The following is a 15,180-nucleotide window of genomic DNA, read 5'->3' as shown; positions in this document are numbered from 1 at the left end:
TATATATATACACACACATATGGGAAAAAACACAGTCTGTATGGTTTGGAACTATCCACAGTTTTGGCATCCACTGGGGGTCTTGGAACAAATCCCCCCAAGGATAAGAAGGGACTACTGAATCTCATCATCATCCAGCTCTAGAAAAGCCCAAATAACCCAAGACAGATAAGGAAACACAAAATCACATTGCTGCGAATTACAGAGTTAGGTACTAAATCTGTGTTATTCATACTTTTCCAGTGCTCTGATCTATTTCACATTTATTTTTTAAACATTTATTTGTTGTTTAAAACTTTGACAACTAAGATACATGGGTATGATAAGAATTTTAAAATTAAGGGCTTGTAATTTGTGCTGTTTAAGATACACATTTTCTGATCTTTACATGAATTCAGATATCTTTAAAAGATGTCATTGGTGGCCAGGCAAGATGGTTCATGCCTATAATCCCAGCACTTTGGGAGACTGAGGTGAGAGGATTGCTTGAGGCCAGGAGGTGGAGACCAGCCTGGGCAACATGGTAAACCCCCATCTCTAAGGAAAAAAAAAATTTTTTTTAGTTGGAGTCTCACTCTGTCACCCAGGCTACAGTGCAGTTGCACACTCACGGCCACTCCAGCGTCGACTTACTGGGCTCTAGTGATCCTTCCACCTCAGCCTTCCAAGTAGCCAGAACTACAGGCGGGTACTACCACAACCAGATAATTTTTTATTTATTGTAGAGACAAGGTCTCACCAAGTTGCCCAGGCTGCTCTCGAACCCATGGGCTCAGGCAATCCACTTGCCTCGGCCTCCTAAAGTGCTGGGATTACAGGCTGAGCCACCAAGCCCGGCCAGAAAATTTTTTTAAAGTTAAACATTAAAAACAAAAACAAAAAAAACCAGCCAGGTGTGGTGGCGTGTGCCTGTAGTCTCAGCAGGAGGCTGATGTGGGAGGGCCCTTGAGCCCAGAAGTTTGAGGTTACAGTGAGCTAGGATTGAGACACTGTATTACAGCCTGGGAAACAGAGAGAGACCCCCCCCATCTCTTAAAAACAAAAACAAAACCCTTTCCCCAGATTTTAATGAGGAAGAATTTTATATTCTACAACTCTCACATGCATTTAGCGTCTTTTTAGGACCCAGGAAAGAGAAGGCAGAAGGTCCCAGCTTTGCCAGGATCTCTAAAATGCCTTCACAATCTCCATGACCACATCGAGTTTAAAGACTCAGAAGTCTAATACAAAAGTATCTATGGGCCAACTGTTCTTGAAGAGAAATCTTAATTTGAATTTTTCAAATTAAGGTACTCATATAACAGGAGGTCTGAAATGGTATGCCCAAGACACAGGAAGGCAGATATAAACATAACAAATGTAAACAGGATAAACATGGCACATTATACTAAAATATGAATTTACATTCTTTTTCATTAAAATAAATTATCATATAATGCAACTGAAAGCAAAACTCACTTGAATAAACAATGAAGACATAATTCTTCAAAGAAATTTGCTGAATTTTTATGATAAAATGAGTTTTCAAAGAAATGTCTGAAGAGTTCTTTCTAAAGGTATTTTAGGAAAAAAGTTCAAGAAGTATTATAAATAATAATAAGTGAAATCAAGGCATTCTGAATGGTGAGTCAAGGTCAATGCTGAGGTGGTAAATACAGAACAAATACAGGAGGTAAACACAGGAGCAAACAGCAGCAACACTTGCACTTGCATTGACCTGATCTTGCTTCTTGTTACTTTGTTGATACGGCAAAGACTGGTTACCATGCTAAAGATTAAAGAAAGTGGCTCTATTTCTTTCATTTCCAACAGAATCTATTGGAACATGCCCACCTTTCTCATTCACAAACGAACAGGAAGAGAATGGTAAGCCTTGGGTTTTTTCCAGCATAAAAATGTTTATTTTGCAAGTTACTTTTAATTCTTAAGCCACAATTTCCCCACATTTTTATATTACCACATTTTTTCTCTATCCTTTTTAAACATTAGAAATAGAATTTGTTGGGAGTTAAAAGATAAAACCTTCTTTCTGCTAAGTAATATCATGTCATATTTAACCTTTTGAATATCATGAATTGAAGCTGTTGGGGATCACATTTATTTGTAGGTCCCAAAATAGTCCTGAGGTCTGAATAGGAAAATACCTTTTATCAACAAAAGTCTTACCTCAAAATAAAACACTACAGAATTTATACAACTATATCTGTATGCAACATCTTTACAATATCAAGAAGTCTACTGGATTTTTAGAAATGACAATGAAAATAGGTTTACATTCTGAAAACAGTTTATACCAAGATGACATAATCTGAAACCTGGCAAAGACTTGTTTCAATTTCATAATTCAGTAATAATTTTGAAGCTAAACTGAACTTGCTTACAATAAAAAAGCTAAGTTAAAATACATAATGGCTACATTAAGTAACTACATGTTTAGAGTTTAAAATATCCAAAATATAGAAGCTTTCTATTTTATTTGTTTATTTTTTGAGTTGAGGTCTTACTCTGTCACCCAGGCTGGAGTGCAGTGGCAAGATCATAGCTCACGGCAGCCTCGACCTCCTGAGCTCAAGTGATCTCTCCTCCTCAGCCTCCCCAATAGCTGTGACTACAGGCATGCATCACCACACCTGGCTAATTTGTGTGTGCGTGTGTGTGTGTGTGTGTATGTGTGTGTACAGATGAAGCACTGCTGTGATGCCTAGGATAGTCTTGAACTTCTGGGCTCAAACAATCCTCCCGCATTGACCTTCCAAAGTGAGTTGTAAGCTACTGCACCCCGCCAGCTTTCTGTATTAGTCAAAACAACTTAAGATAATTTTATTTTCTGTGAAGATACTTTCCCTAACAGAAGAAAAAAAATCCTTTTCCTTACTGTCCAATGCTTCTATGTTTATATCAACAACTATCTGGTATCTGTAAAAGCTATTTTGTCAGACAACTACAAGTCCTCCCAGATACTGATAAATTATATTCAGATTGCTCATTCAGGTAAACACATCAGTCTAGAGAATTCAAAAGTTGAAAGATAGTTAATTCTCAATTATACATAGTAATGAGAAACAATTTAAAAGTCAATCTAACAGATATTCAGCTATGCCAATCCCCACCACCATAGCCAACTCTAAGCCAAATTAACTGTTCGGAGAAGTCTTATTAATTTCCCCATTCAGACTGTGTTACAGAGAACATAATGAGAAGTAAAATGATAAGAGTCTCAAAACGAAATTACTCCCTGAAAAGAAAACTAGCTGTAAATAAATTCTAAGTTCTTCAGTGTACCATCATTCTTCATAGATGGCCAGATGGTTTCCAGAACATTAGCAGTGAAGCCAACCTAGTACCAAGAAAGGTGATCATCTGTTTTTAGTGTTTATAAGTGATTTCATTCCAAGATCAAATAGGTTATCTGTTATTTGATATTATCTGCTTTACTCCCTTAGCAGTTTATAATTGGAGAGTTATATTAATTCTGTTACCCAAAACCATATTAAACAAACTCCCTCTATATTCATGTGCAATTTTTTCCAATAAAAAAAGCTCAAGTAAATAATCTAAGAATATAACATATTAATATAATAGATACAGATGGTTACATATAGAAATATTTATAGATATGTGTATATACATGAGTTAGTATACACATGTATATTTCCTTGCTCTGTCTGCTGAGAGGGCCTAGAAGTAATGATACCCCAACAGCAGTGAATACTCATTCTGCCCAGATGTTGGTTTCTAATACTATTTTCCAATAAAAAGAACCAGTGCTCTGTGGAAAAATGGCTGATTCTAGGCCTGGGGCAAGTAACCTAAGATGAGCCTGGAGTACCCTGTAGTTCCAGAAAGTAAAAAAACTCACAGTGATGGAAGTATGTCAAAGAAGTATAGGAATCAACGAAATGAGTTCCCAATGGCCAAAATTGGAACAATCTGAGCAACAAAATAAAGTACTACTAGATTTTATTTTATATCACAAAGTATAAAAGAAATATTCATAAGTAAATACTGATATAAATAAATGAATGAATAAATTAATAAACAGGGGAGAAGAGCTGGGTGTGGTGCTCACATCTGTAATCTCAGCACTTTGGAAAGAGTCAGAGACCAGCCTGGGCAATAAAGAGAGACCTCATCTCTACAAAATACAGAAAAATCAGCAGGATGTGGTATCACATGTCTGTAATCTCTGTGACTCAGGAGGCTGAGGCAAGAGGATCGCCTGCGCCCAGGAGTTAGAGGCTAGAACAAGCCATGAACCTGCCATTGCACTCCAGCTTGGGCAATAGAGTGAAATCCGGGCAGGGCAGGGCAGGGGAGGGAAGGGAAATATTCCTTACAGAAGATTTCTAGAAAATGTATGTAGATATACAACCCTTAAAGAAATGGAGCATAATTCCCCAATCTCTAATTGTTCTCTTCACACAGAGACTTTCTTCTAAAAAGTACAATATGCAAAAGGAGGGGAAAGGTAACTTTATACAGTGGACAAACCTGACAAACACTCCCTCAAGTCAGGTGATCAAGGTGAGTATCAACAGTGCTAAGTCATATTTACAGTATGTACTCCTGATATGATCTGATGGGAATGGTACTTTACCTCTGTAGTCTTCATCCCAAATACACATTACCCAGTCTAATCATGAGAAACATATCAGACAAGTTCCAGTTGAGGAACAGTCTACAAAATGCCTGACCAGTTACCTCCAAAACTACCTACTTGTCATCAAAAACAAGAAAATCTGGCCAGGCACAATGGCTCACACCTGTAATCCCAGCACTTGAGAGGCTGAGGCAGGAGGACTGCTTGAGCCCAGGAGTTCAAGACCAGCCTCAGCAAAATAGCAAGATCTTGCCTCTTCAAAAAAATACAAAAACTAGCCAGGCATGGTGGCATATGCTATAGTTCCAGCTACTCAGGAAGCTGAGGTGGGAGGATCTCTTGAGCCCAGGAATTTGAGGCTACACTGAAGAGTGATCACAATTGTGCTGCCACTGTGCTCTAGTCTGCAACAGAGTGAGACCCTGACTCAAAAAAAACACAAACAAACAAAAATAAAACCCAAAACAGCAACTACAACAACAACAAAAACCCACCACCACAAGAAGGAAACCTGAAAATCTGTCAAAATCAAGAGGACCCATGACCACTAAATGTAATATGGTATCCTGGATGAAATCCTGGAATAGAAAAAGAACATCAGGGGAAAACTGAGAAAATCTGAATAAATTATGGACTTTGGTTAATAATAAAGTGTGAATATTATTTCATTAATTGTGAACCAATACACCATACTAATATAATTGTTAATAATATGAGAAACTGGGTATGGGATATATAGGAAGTTCTATACTATCTCTGCAATGATTCTGTAAATGTAAGACAGCCCCACAATAAAAGTTTATTATAAAACAACCTAAAAATATTATACTATATTTATATAACTATTAATAACTTCTTTCCATGCACTGAAAAAAAATCTGACAATTTAACTATAAGTTGAGTATCCCTTACCTGAATTGCTTGGGACCAGAAGTGTTTCAGATTTCAGATTTTTTTGGATTTTAGAATATTTGCATATACATAATGAGATATCCTTCAAATTTTCGATTGGGAATGCTCAAACTGCTCTATTTTAACCACTATTTTGATAAAAATTCATAATCAAAATCTGGTATTACAAAATTTCATTAACTTGGAAATTCAATGAGTCAATATTTAGGTGTCAGAGATTGAGCTAAGGCCCTGGGATTTAATAATGGGCCAAAAAAGAATATAAAATGTTCTTTATGAAGTTTATGGGTCACTGAGGAGAGAGACAATCTTATAATCACACAAATAAATGAACATTGCAACTGTAGAAATGTACGATGTCATTACTTTAATCAGGGAGGTTTGCATATTCCCTAAGGAAGCAAAATCTTAGCTGAGGCGTGAAAGGTGAATAGAAGCTAACAAGTGAAATGAAATGAAAGCAAATAAAGAATAGTACAGACAGAGAAAAGCATGTGTAAAAGTTTTGCACAAATGACAGGGAGCGAGGCAGGTACAAAGAACTAAAGAAGACCAGCATGCTTTAAGTGGAAAGTTATGCAGAACATGGCAGAAGATGAGGCTAGAGAGTTATGCATTGTTAAGGAGTTTTATTTTTATCCTGGAAGCAATGGGAAGCCATAAAAGGATTGGGGGAGGAGGGAGGAAAGTGACAATCAGATGTGTGTTTCAAAATAAATCACTGAGCTTCAGGATGGATAATGGATTAGAGAGGGGACAAAACACAAGTGGGTAGTCAAGAATAAAGGATGCTGTAGAAATTTCAGGCAAGATGATGTAATAAACTAAAGTGTTAGTAGTAGAAATATGAAAAAATAGAAAAACTCAATAGACATTTAGAAAGAAAGATTAATAAAGCTTGTAGACACATTGGATGTATTGGAGAGGGAGTTTTCTGGACTTCACAATGAAAAGATAATTGTGTCATTCACTTAAAAAAGAAACAAAGAAAGAACCAACATTGTGGGGGTCTTTTGGGGGAAGACAAGGGAAATCAGTTTTGCTTTAGACATACTAGATTTGAAATACCTATAAAATATTTAAGATGGAAGTCAACAAGACAGCAAGATACACAGATCTAGAGCTCAAAGCAGAAAGAAAACACTCATGTCCTTAATGAAGCTGACATCTTTATCCTAGAAAAGCAGCTAACTATAATCCTCAAATATCCAAGAAAAACATTAGACTTAGACTTTGGCCATCTGGATTTAGTTAAAACAAAAAAGCTAAGAGAGAACATAACAATATTTCACCAGCTAAAACAAAAACTGTTAGACATCATGGCTAACAGAGAGGTTTTAAAAATCTTGTTCAAAAATACAGGAATTATGTCATCAATCATACAGCATTTTAAAGTCTTAGCAGGGCTGGTCAATGTTGTTATAAATGTTCAAAATCTGCACTGTCCAATAAAGTAGTCACTAGCCACACGTGATACTGAGCACTGAAATGTGGCTGGTATGATTGAGAAACTGAATCTGTATTGTATCTTATGTTAACTAAGGTAAATAGCTACATGGGGTTAGTGGCTACAGTAACAGAAGGTTTAGAGCTTCCTCATATATTTCATCTGATGCCAACACCTACTTTTCAAGTTCACTGCGGGAGGAGGGGAATGGAAGAATTAGAGAAGTAAAAGAAACTTCCGTTCTATCTTATTATTATATTATTTAAGGCTTTATTTCAAGAATATATAGTACTTTAATAATTAAAAATATTTTTTAACTTTAGAATCACTATGCAGTATAGAAAAGGAAATACAGAGAGAGGAAAATAAAAACCTGAAAACTTATCTTAAGGAAATAATCTGTAATTAATATTTAACCATATATGAAGAAGATCTACATTTTTAACCCTTTTTTAGAAGCACCTATAGCACCAGTGACCCAGGTTACTTTCTTTTCTGCCCCATCTATACCCAAACACTTTGGCAATTTTATTAGACAGCCATCATCTCTAGAACTCTATCTCAAAACGCCAAGGATAAACATTAAATCGTCCACTTGCCTATCTCCTGTACCAGCACCCACACTAACTTCCACCACCAATGTCACACACTTTAACCTGAAACCCAATCAGTTTCATAAACGTATTTAGTCACTACAATAAAAAGAGTACAAGCTTTGGAGCCAAGCAACTTTGGTTACGAGTACTGTTGTTCTCCTTTTATACTTGGAAAACTTTGGACTAATAACTTCTGCTGGTTTCCATACCTGTTTCTCCATTTGTTAATTAAAAAACAAAACAAAACAAATCAAGACTACCTAATCTGATACACAGAGAGTATCCATAAAGCTTAATGCCTAGTCAGAGTAGTGGCCAATAATGGTAACTATTCCAAGTTACCTGTGTGCCTAGCACTTGCCCCAGATGCCGGGGCACTCCTGGCCATCTTAGAGATTACAGGGCACTGCCTTAACTCCAGAAACTCTTTCCACTGGGGGTCTGAACTCCGGATCCATCCCTTTCTAGGTGTGTGACCTTATACAAAGCACTTTACCAAAATCTCAATTTCTTTGAGCATGGTAATGTTATCTGCTCTACCTATTTGACATGGCTAGAATAAAAATAAAAGGAGAATGTATGTGAAAGTGCTTTATAAATTAGTACATGCTACACAAACAGAAGGTATTAAACAACAAGTAACATATTCCTTTTCTCTAGGGAAAGCTTTCCAATCATAGTGCCAAGAATGGATTATTGGTGTGCTGCAACACCAACCCACCCCTCAGGCCCCACAGCTTTCAGGGAACCAGGGAGGGCCTGGCTCTATAGTCTGTCACACAATTGTCATCATTTTTTCTGTGTGCTCTGACAAAGAAAAGTTTGGAAACCTTGCTCTAGAACACTATCTCAAGCAAGCAGAAACTGGAGTTGGCCAACTGACTCCCTCCTTTGGATGATTCAGGACTCACCACCAACTCTGGTGCTCTCACCATCCTGCTCCAAAAGCAGGTTGTCACTGCTCCCCAAAGGACCAGAGGATCAAGTCCAAACATCAAGGAGCTGCTACCACAGATATACAAAAGTAAAATAAAATTTAAAACTTTCATCTTAGGTGAGAACATGGCAAAGATACTGCGATATTTTCACAAAAGATTTGAGCAAATGCCAGTTTTGCAACCACCTTCAGAGCCCAAAATAACCTAAAAATTCTTTTAGGTGGCAGATTTTTATGTTTGGAGAAAGTACCTGATGTCGCCAAATACCCAAAGGTATTCAGATTCTGGTGACTAAGGTGAAGTGACACAGTCAGGCAAGAACTTTTCTCTTTTGTGTGTCTCATTCTGAATTGACAATAGTACAAGAAGTGGATTCCAAAGCACATTGTCTACTTTGAATAGTATTCACATAAACAAGCATGTCTGTTAAGAAAACAAAAAAATGTACTTCATAAAGAGACCTTATATTCCTCTTTCAGGAACCACTGCTAACAGGGGTAGCAACACCTGCCTAAGCACATCTGAAGACAAAAGCTTGGAAGAAATGGAGAAAAATGGAAAGAGAGCTGAGGGGAAGAAGGGAAAAAGAATAAAAGAAAGAGAAAAGGAAAATATATGCTTGTGTCTCATAAAGAACAGCTGATAATCTGCAAGAGCTATTCTGTGGCTTCCAAGACTGCCTGAAGCTAGTGGAGACCAAGGATAACAAAAGTACTTCAGAACCTTCAGACCCCACTTTTTCACATATCTCAGAAGTAATTCTGCTACATATCTGACTTTGAGACTGTCATGCTCTCTAAGTCATCAACTTCCATGGTTATGTGGAATAACTCATTTTCCAGGCTGTACAAATATCGTTAGTTTTTCATCCATAACTGCAATACCTTTGGGTTTCCTGTTGAATTTACTCCTTTTTCCATTCTGAATGTATTTCTTCCTCCATCCCAAACTTACCATTCTAAAGTTTATTTATAATTCCAGCTCTTACAATGCCAAGTTTATTACTTTTAACCTTTATTTTCACATTTTCCACATGTCATGTGGCATAATACACACACATTCTGCTCCCACAGAATTGTATCCATCCCCAGGAGAAAATCCTATCAACTACCCTTCCTTAGGCCTCCTCCAAATTCACTTCCTTTTGTCATACTTTTCAGTATGATATTCAGCCAGGTGTTTATCCACTGAAGATTAATAAAGAAAACGTCTGGTAGAAAATCAGGTGAGATATGTCCAATTCATTCCAAAAAAGATGTAACAGAAATATAGTAGAAGTTGTCTATAATAGTAGTCTAGAGACAACCTAGTTGCAAATCCTGGCTTCACCAGTGGAATTCTGAACAGATTACTTTAGCTTCAGTTAGTCATTTAGCTTCACTTTTTTCATCTATAAAAATGAAGATTTAGCCAGGCACAGTGGCTCATGCCTGTAATCCCAGAACTTTGGGAGGCAGAGGTGAGAGGATTGTCAGAGCCCAGGGGTTCAAGATCCTTGTGGGCAACCTGGCAAGACCTGGTCTCTACAAGAAATTTAAAAAAAAAAAATTAGCTGGGCATGGTGGCACATACCTGTTGCTCCAGCTACTTGGAAGGTTGAGTCATAAGGATTGCCTGAGCCCAGCAGGTTGAGGCTGGGGTGGCCATAAGTGTGCCACGTACTCCAGCCTGGGTGACAGAGTGAGACTCTGACTCAAAAAAAAAAAAAAAAAAAAAAAAAAACATTTTAGCCACTGTATAAGGTTGCTGGAAGGATTAGATTAGATAATAATGTAAAGTATTAGCATAATGCCTACCACATAGTGAGCAAATAAATGTAATTGTTGTTATGGTGTTAGATATAATCTATCTCCTGAATTTGTAAACTAATTTAGCATAACCTATTCTTTACTAAGTTATGGTGACTACTTCCCCAAGTAAGGATGCTAGACAGAGGAAAAATCACTTCATATTGTGAACAGAAGAAACTAGTTACTCTAGATAGACTATGATGAGGTATAAGGTATCTTTAAGTTAACATTTTATGAAAAAAGCATCAAATCTTTAGAACTTCAACCCTCAATCAACAAACAATTGACAACCAAATGAGTAAGTTCAAATGTGTAGTCTAAAACTCACATAAAGCTTGGAAGAATACTAACTTATTCACAAGCGAGAAACAATTATTCAAATACCTAATATAGAATCCAGGGAGAGGGGATGTCAAGATAAGCAATCACATACCAAAGGCTTAAGGACCGCATCACTGGAACATCTTGTGCCCATTGTAGCAGAGCCATAGCTTCAAGTGAAAAATAATAAAATGAAAGCAAAGTACAACTAGAATGTAAAATTTTTACTCTAAACTATACCAAGCAAGTTGGTGATATTTAATATGTATTAGACAACAATAAACACATCGGTTTATAAATCCATTGGATCTCTGGAGCACTGGCCACAGACAGCCATCCCTAAAAAGAAACCTCAAAAACCACAAATCAGGAACTAAAGCAGGCAGCCTCATTTCCTTCTCCAAGTCTAGGAAGGAATGCAGAAACACTATAGTTCTGAAGTAGTAAGAGATTTCAAGATCAAGTTAGAATCCCTGCATTTTACTTTCCTTGGTCCCGAAACATGTGATTTACAGTTTGGAAAAATAACAGCTCCACAAAAAAACTGTTTTCACTAACTTCAACAAGACACTGTCTAAGCAATGGTTTTAATCTATCTGGAGGTTGTACATCTTCCTTGAGAATTTGATGAAAAGACTAGGTATTTCCCCAAGGGGAAAAAATGCACTCAGACAAAACTTTGCATATAATTTCAGGAGTGGGGATGAGAAAGACCCCTAAAAGTTGCTGACCCTTAGATCATGGACTCCAAGTCATGATCCAGGATTAAGCAAAGCATAGTGCAAGAAAAACTAATTGGTCTATTTGAATAGGACTCTAAGTAACAGGCAAGGATTTAATTCAGAAAATAAGATTTAAAATATTTTCTATTTTCTCAGATAATGAGCGTTGTTAGCTTTTGTGGTTGGAAGAGGGCACTGGTCACGTTGAGCAATGAAAAAAAACAAAACAGGACAAACTGAAGAAAAGTAAAATTAAAACAGTAGTCAAATATAGTCGCCTGTAGTACCTCTGAGAGAACAGTAATGAAATGTCCATTTCCCGCGGCCTTAACAGAGGGTTGGTTTAATCTAACCATTTCTGGGCACAGTTCTATGCCAATAAAGGTAACTAAATGGCCAACAGGAACACACCCTTGCAGGTGAAAGTTCGAAAGCACGAGTTATGAAAAATCCTGCAAATCCATTTTTTTTAAACCAAATAAGAATCGAGTAAGGTAAATTATATACCTTAAAAGGGAAGGAAGCAGGAGTGGGAGGGAGGCGGGGGACAGAAATCCCGAGTGGCTGAAGGATCCGAAGGAAGTGTAAAGTACAAGTTTTTTGAGATCAAAGGATTCAAGAGGAAGATAAGACCAAAACAGAGCAAGTCATAATAAAACAAAGTAAAAGGGGCAAACGTCTAGTGTCTAAAAACTGAAAGGGGGGAGAACGGCTTTCCTTTTCCTAGACACGTCAACAGTAGTAACTTGGCGAAGAGGAACGGGCCAGAAGACGACAGTACAAGTCCCTTGCCAAAACTCCAGCACTCCTTGGACGTCCTCGGAAGCACAGTCAGGCTAGGGATAGACAGTTCACCGCAAGGCTCCTCCCTGCACCCCTGCCAGATGAACCTCTCGGAGGGACTATCATCATCCCCTTCCCCTCTCCGCGGGAGGGAGGAAGTGGGGGATGCAGGGAGAGGAGGAGAGAAACAAGGGCTGGACACCCAAGCCGGGGTGGCCCACTCCGACACGCTGGCAAGGAAGAGCTGGATTCTGGGTCCTGCACGCCCTTTTCCCACCCGACGTCTGCAAAGCCGAGCGGGTACCGCCCTGGAAGGATCAGTCCCACCCCCCCCCCCCCCCCCCACGGTTTCGGGACACACTCAGAGGGACAGGAGGAACGAAGGGGCGGAAGCCAAAGCGGAATACTTGGGAAGCCATGGCACAGACTCAGGAGAGAAGCGCCCCGGGAAAGTCTGAACGGCGAACCCGGAGCCAGAGAGTCCGCCCCGCCAACCTCCTCAAACCATCTTTCCCCCGCCTCTTCCCCGCGGGCCAGCTCCGCCCTCACCTGTCCGCGGGGAACTCGGTAGTTCTCAAGTAGAGGATTATTCCTGCCCGCTACTCTCGGCAATCGCCTCAACCCTGGCAAGAAGTGAGCGGAAACGCGACCCGGACCTTTTCCTTCTTCCCTTCCCCCCACGCACCTCGGATCCTCGGGGGCGGAGAGCGACAGCAGCTGTCACAGGCTCACACTGACCAACCGCCGAGGACGGTGGGACCCGCGACCTCTCAAGCCGGCCTCCAGAACCAGCACCAAGAGCAGCGAAGCCGGAAGTGAGGAGGCCGGAAGTAGCGTTGTCCTGAGCCCTGGACGGCCTCTCTCTCCCTCAATCTGGCCTGGCCCAGCCACGTCTCTATGGTGCCAGCGCACCTCCTTCGAGGTTCCCCCCGCCCCTTTCCAGAAGCGGGTCCCGCCCCTCCCGCGGCTGCCCTGGCAACCACATCCGGGACTCCGACGGTGTTGTTGCCCGGGTAATTTTCAGGCTGCGGCGGGAGAGTAGAGGGCGTGATCGCGGGTCGCGAGCACCGGCCGGAGCTGGAAGCTTGCGGAAGGGCGCGCCGCCATGGTCTGGAGGGGCGGGAGGTCTCCAGAAGCTCTCCGCATCCCTTCTTTTTCACTCACTCACCCCAGCCTCACGCGTTAGCCCTGAGCCGGAGCTGGGAGCCGGAGCTGGGAGCGTGGAGGTGCACGGAGTCCACCGCCACGCTGCCACCGAAGAGCCCAAGCCGCTTCCTCAGCCGCCCGAGCGCGCGAAGGTTATTCCAGCCGCCGCCAGGTGGGTGGGTGGGGGAGAGAATGCGGGGACCGGGGAGCCGGCGGGACGCGGGCGCCACCCGCGCTCTCCCGGTGCTCGGAGAAGCCCCTCCCCGGAGAACGACGCGGCCCCGCGCCCGGCGTTCCAAGGCTCTTGTTACTTGCTGGGTCTTGACGGTGGATCCCTGATATTTTTCTCTCCGGCTCTTTTCTTTTTCCTGCTGCCCCAGCTCTGCTTTCTGTGCTCGCCCCATTACTTCTTGAATACATCACTGTCCTGTTCCCAGAAACCGCCGAGTCGTTCCTTCCCTCGAGGTCACCTCCGTGGAGGCCCACCCTGCACCTGCACGTGTCCTCTGCGCATCCCCAGCCCCGAATGGAGGGAAACCGGCCCCGTGGGGTTGCTCGGCATGCCCCACGCTCACGCCCACAGTACACACGCTGGGTCCGTCCACACGTGGCTCTTCACATTGCTGGATCGCTTTTCCTTTGACAGCCTCGGGTGTGCCTCCTGTTTACTCCAGTTTCGCTTGTACAAATACGAAGGGTAACCCGTCTTTAGACCCTACTTCTAACCTGCTTTTACAAGATATTTTTGATGGCTAAGTGCCCAAAGACAGAACTCTACAAATTCCCAGGGAGTTTCAGTGCAGTGAAATACCCTTGACCGTTATATCTTCCCCACATCTGTGGGTCGTAAATACCGACACCACCACAAATATGTCAAACGTAAATGACAATGCTAGCAGAAATCTTCAGAATACTACCTCTTACAAAAGCAGTACTGAAATCCCAAAACATAAACGTATGCCCTTTTATCTTAAGGGTCTTTTTATCTTAAGTGGCTCTGTCTTTAGCAAAAGAAAAGAACAAATACATATGTCGACCCACTCAAGCTGCACCTTCAGTTCTATAGCTTATTGAACGGGGTTTTCTGTTCAAAGCACCCTGTTGGTTTGGAGCCCATTAGTCTTTTAGTTATAAGAAAAGAATCTCAATTTGGAATAATTACTTCGCTTATTGTGTAGGAACAGAATACAGAACTTGTAGCTAAGAACAAGTGTTATTACTAGAGTCTCAGAAAGGTGACTTATAAGTAGTACACGGTGATGCACATTGATGCTTGAATGATACGGACAGCAAGCACTTAACTGTTTCAGCTTACTCTTGCCTTGTGGATTCCTTCTAGCTGGCTCTTGTGTTTGGGGATGCCCAGCTTCACTATAGTTAGTCTTTTAGACTCAGAGGTGTTTCATATATCAGAAAGGTGAACATCTGCTTTAGTTTGCCCTTAGCTAAGTAGTTTCCTTGGCAGCTGCTGATGATTTTGATAGAGATTCTGATGTACTGAGAACCACTAGGAACTGATGCTAACTTCTGCTTGGTGAAGATGCTATTAATTGTTTTAAGTACTCTTCAGTGTAATTCTGTTACTGTGCGTGGTTAATCCTCATCCATCACATTACGCTGTGCAAGGCTATACACAAGATTAATCTTTCCATGATTCTGCTACCCCAAGGGAAATTAGAATGCAGGCTGACTCTGAGAAAACACTGGAAGCTACTTCAGCTAGTGATGGAAAATAGTGAAATTCTATACTTTGTTTGGGATAAAGGAAGCAGCAGCCAGTGTTCTTGCCAGCTGAAAGACCTTATTTTAAACCTTGCCCTGCTTAGATGGAGACTTTACTGGCTTGCGTTTGCTCTCCCTCTCTCCCTCTCTCCCCTCCCTCTCCCTGTCTCCCCTCCTTCACCCCCCTCTCTCCCTCTCCCTTC

The 15,180-nt window shown here is 40.8% G+C and overlaps 2 protein-coding genes across 5 annotated transcripts in view; one reads left to right on the top strand and one right to left on the bottom strand.

Annotated features, from left to right (window-relative positions):
- Nucleotides 1-13,022, bottom strand: part of ARFIP1 (ADP ribosylation factor interacting protein 1) — a 115,604-nt gene extending 102,582 nt beyond the window's left edge. For 2 of the 4 annotated variants that reach the window (XM_008060171.2, XM_008060172.2), the window contains exon 1: nt 12,659-13,022. The gene's annotated coding sequence lies outside the window, so the exon portion shown is untranslated. The remainder of the gene's footprint in view (nt 1-12,658) is intronic. The other 2 variants (XM_008060170.1, XM_008060173.1) reach the window with 1 other exon arrangement.
- Nucleotides 13,023-13,174: 152 nt separating this feature from the next.
- TIGD4 (tigger transposable element derived 4) overlaps nt 13,175-15,180 on the top strand; it is an 11,353-nt gene continuing 9,347 nt past the window's right edge. The window contains exon 1 of the mRNA XM_008060169.1: nt 13,175-13,407. The gene's annotated coding sequence lies outside the window, so the exon portion shown is untranslated. The remainder of the gene's footprint in view (nt 13,408-15,180) is intronic.

This window comes from Carlito syrichta, unplaced genomic scaffold (genome assembly GCF_000164805.1).
Source record: "Carlito syrichta isolate Samal-C Ts95f unplaced genomic scaffold, Tarsius_syrichta-2.0.1 Scaffold304553, whole genome shotgun sequence".
Lineage (NCBI taxonomy): Eukaryota > Metazoa > Chordata > Mammalia > Primates > Tarsiidae > Carlito > Carlito syrichta.
Note: the sequence above shows the minus strand (reverse complement) of the source record. Positions and strands in the feature narration are given on the sequence as shown.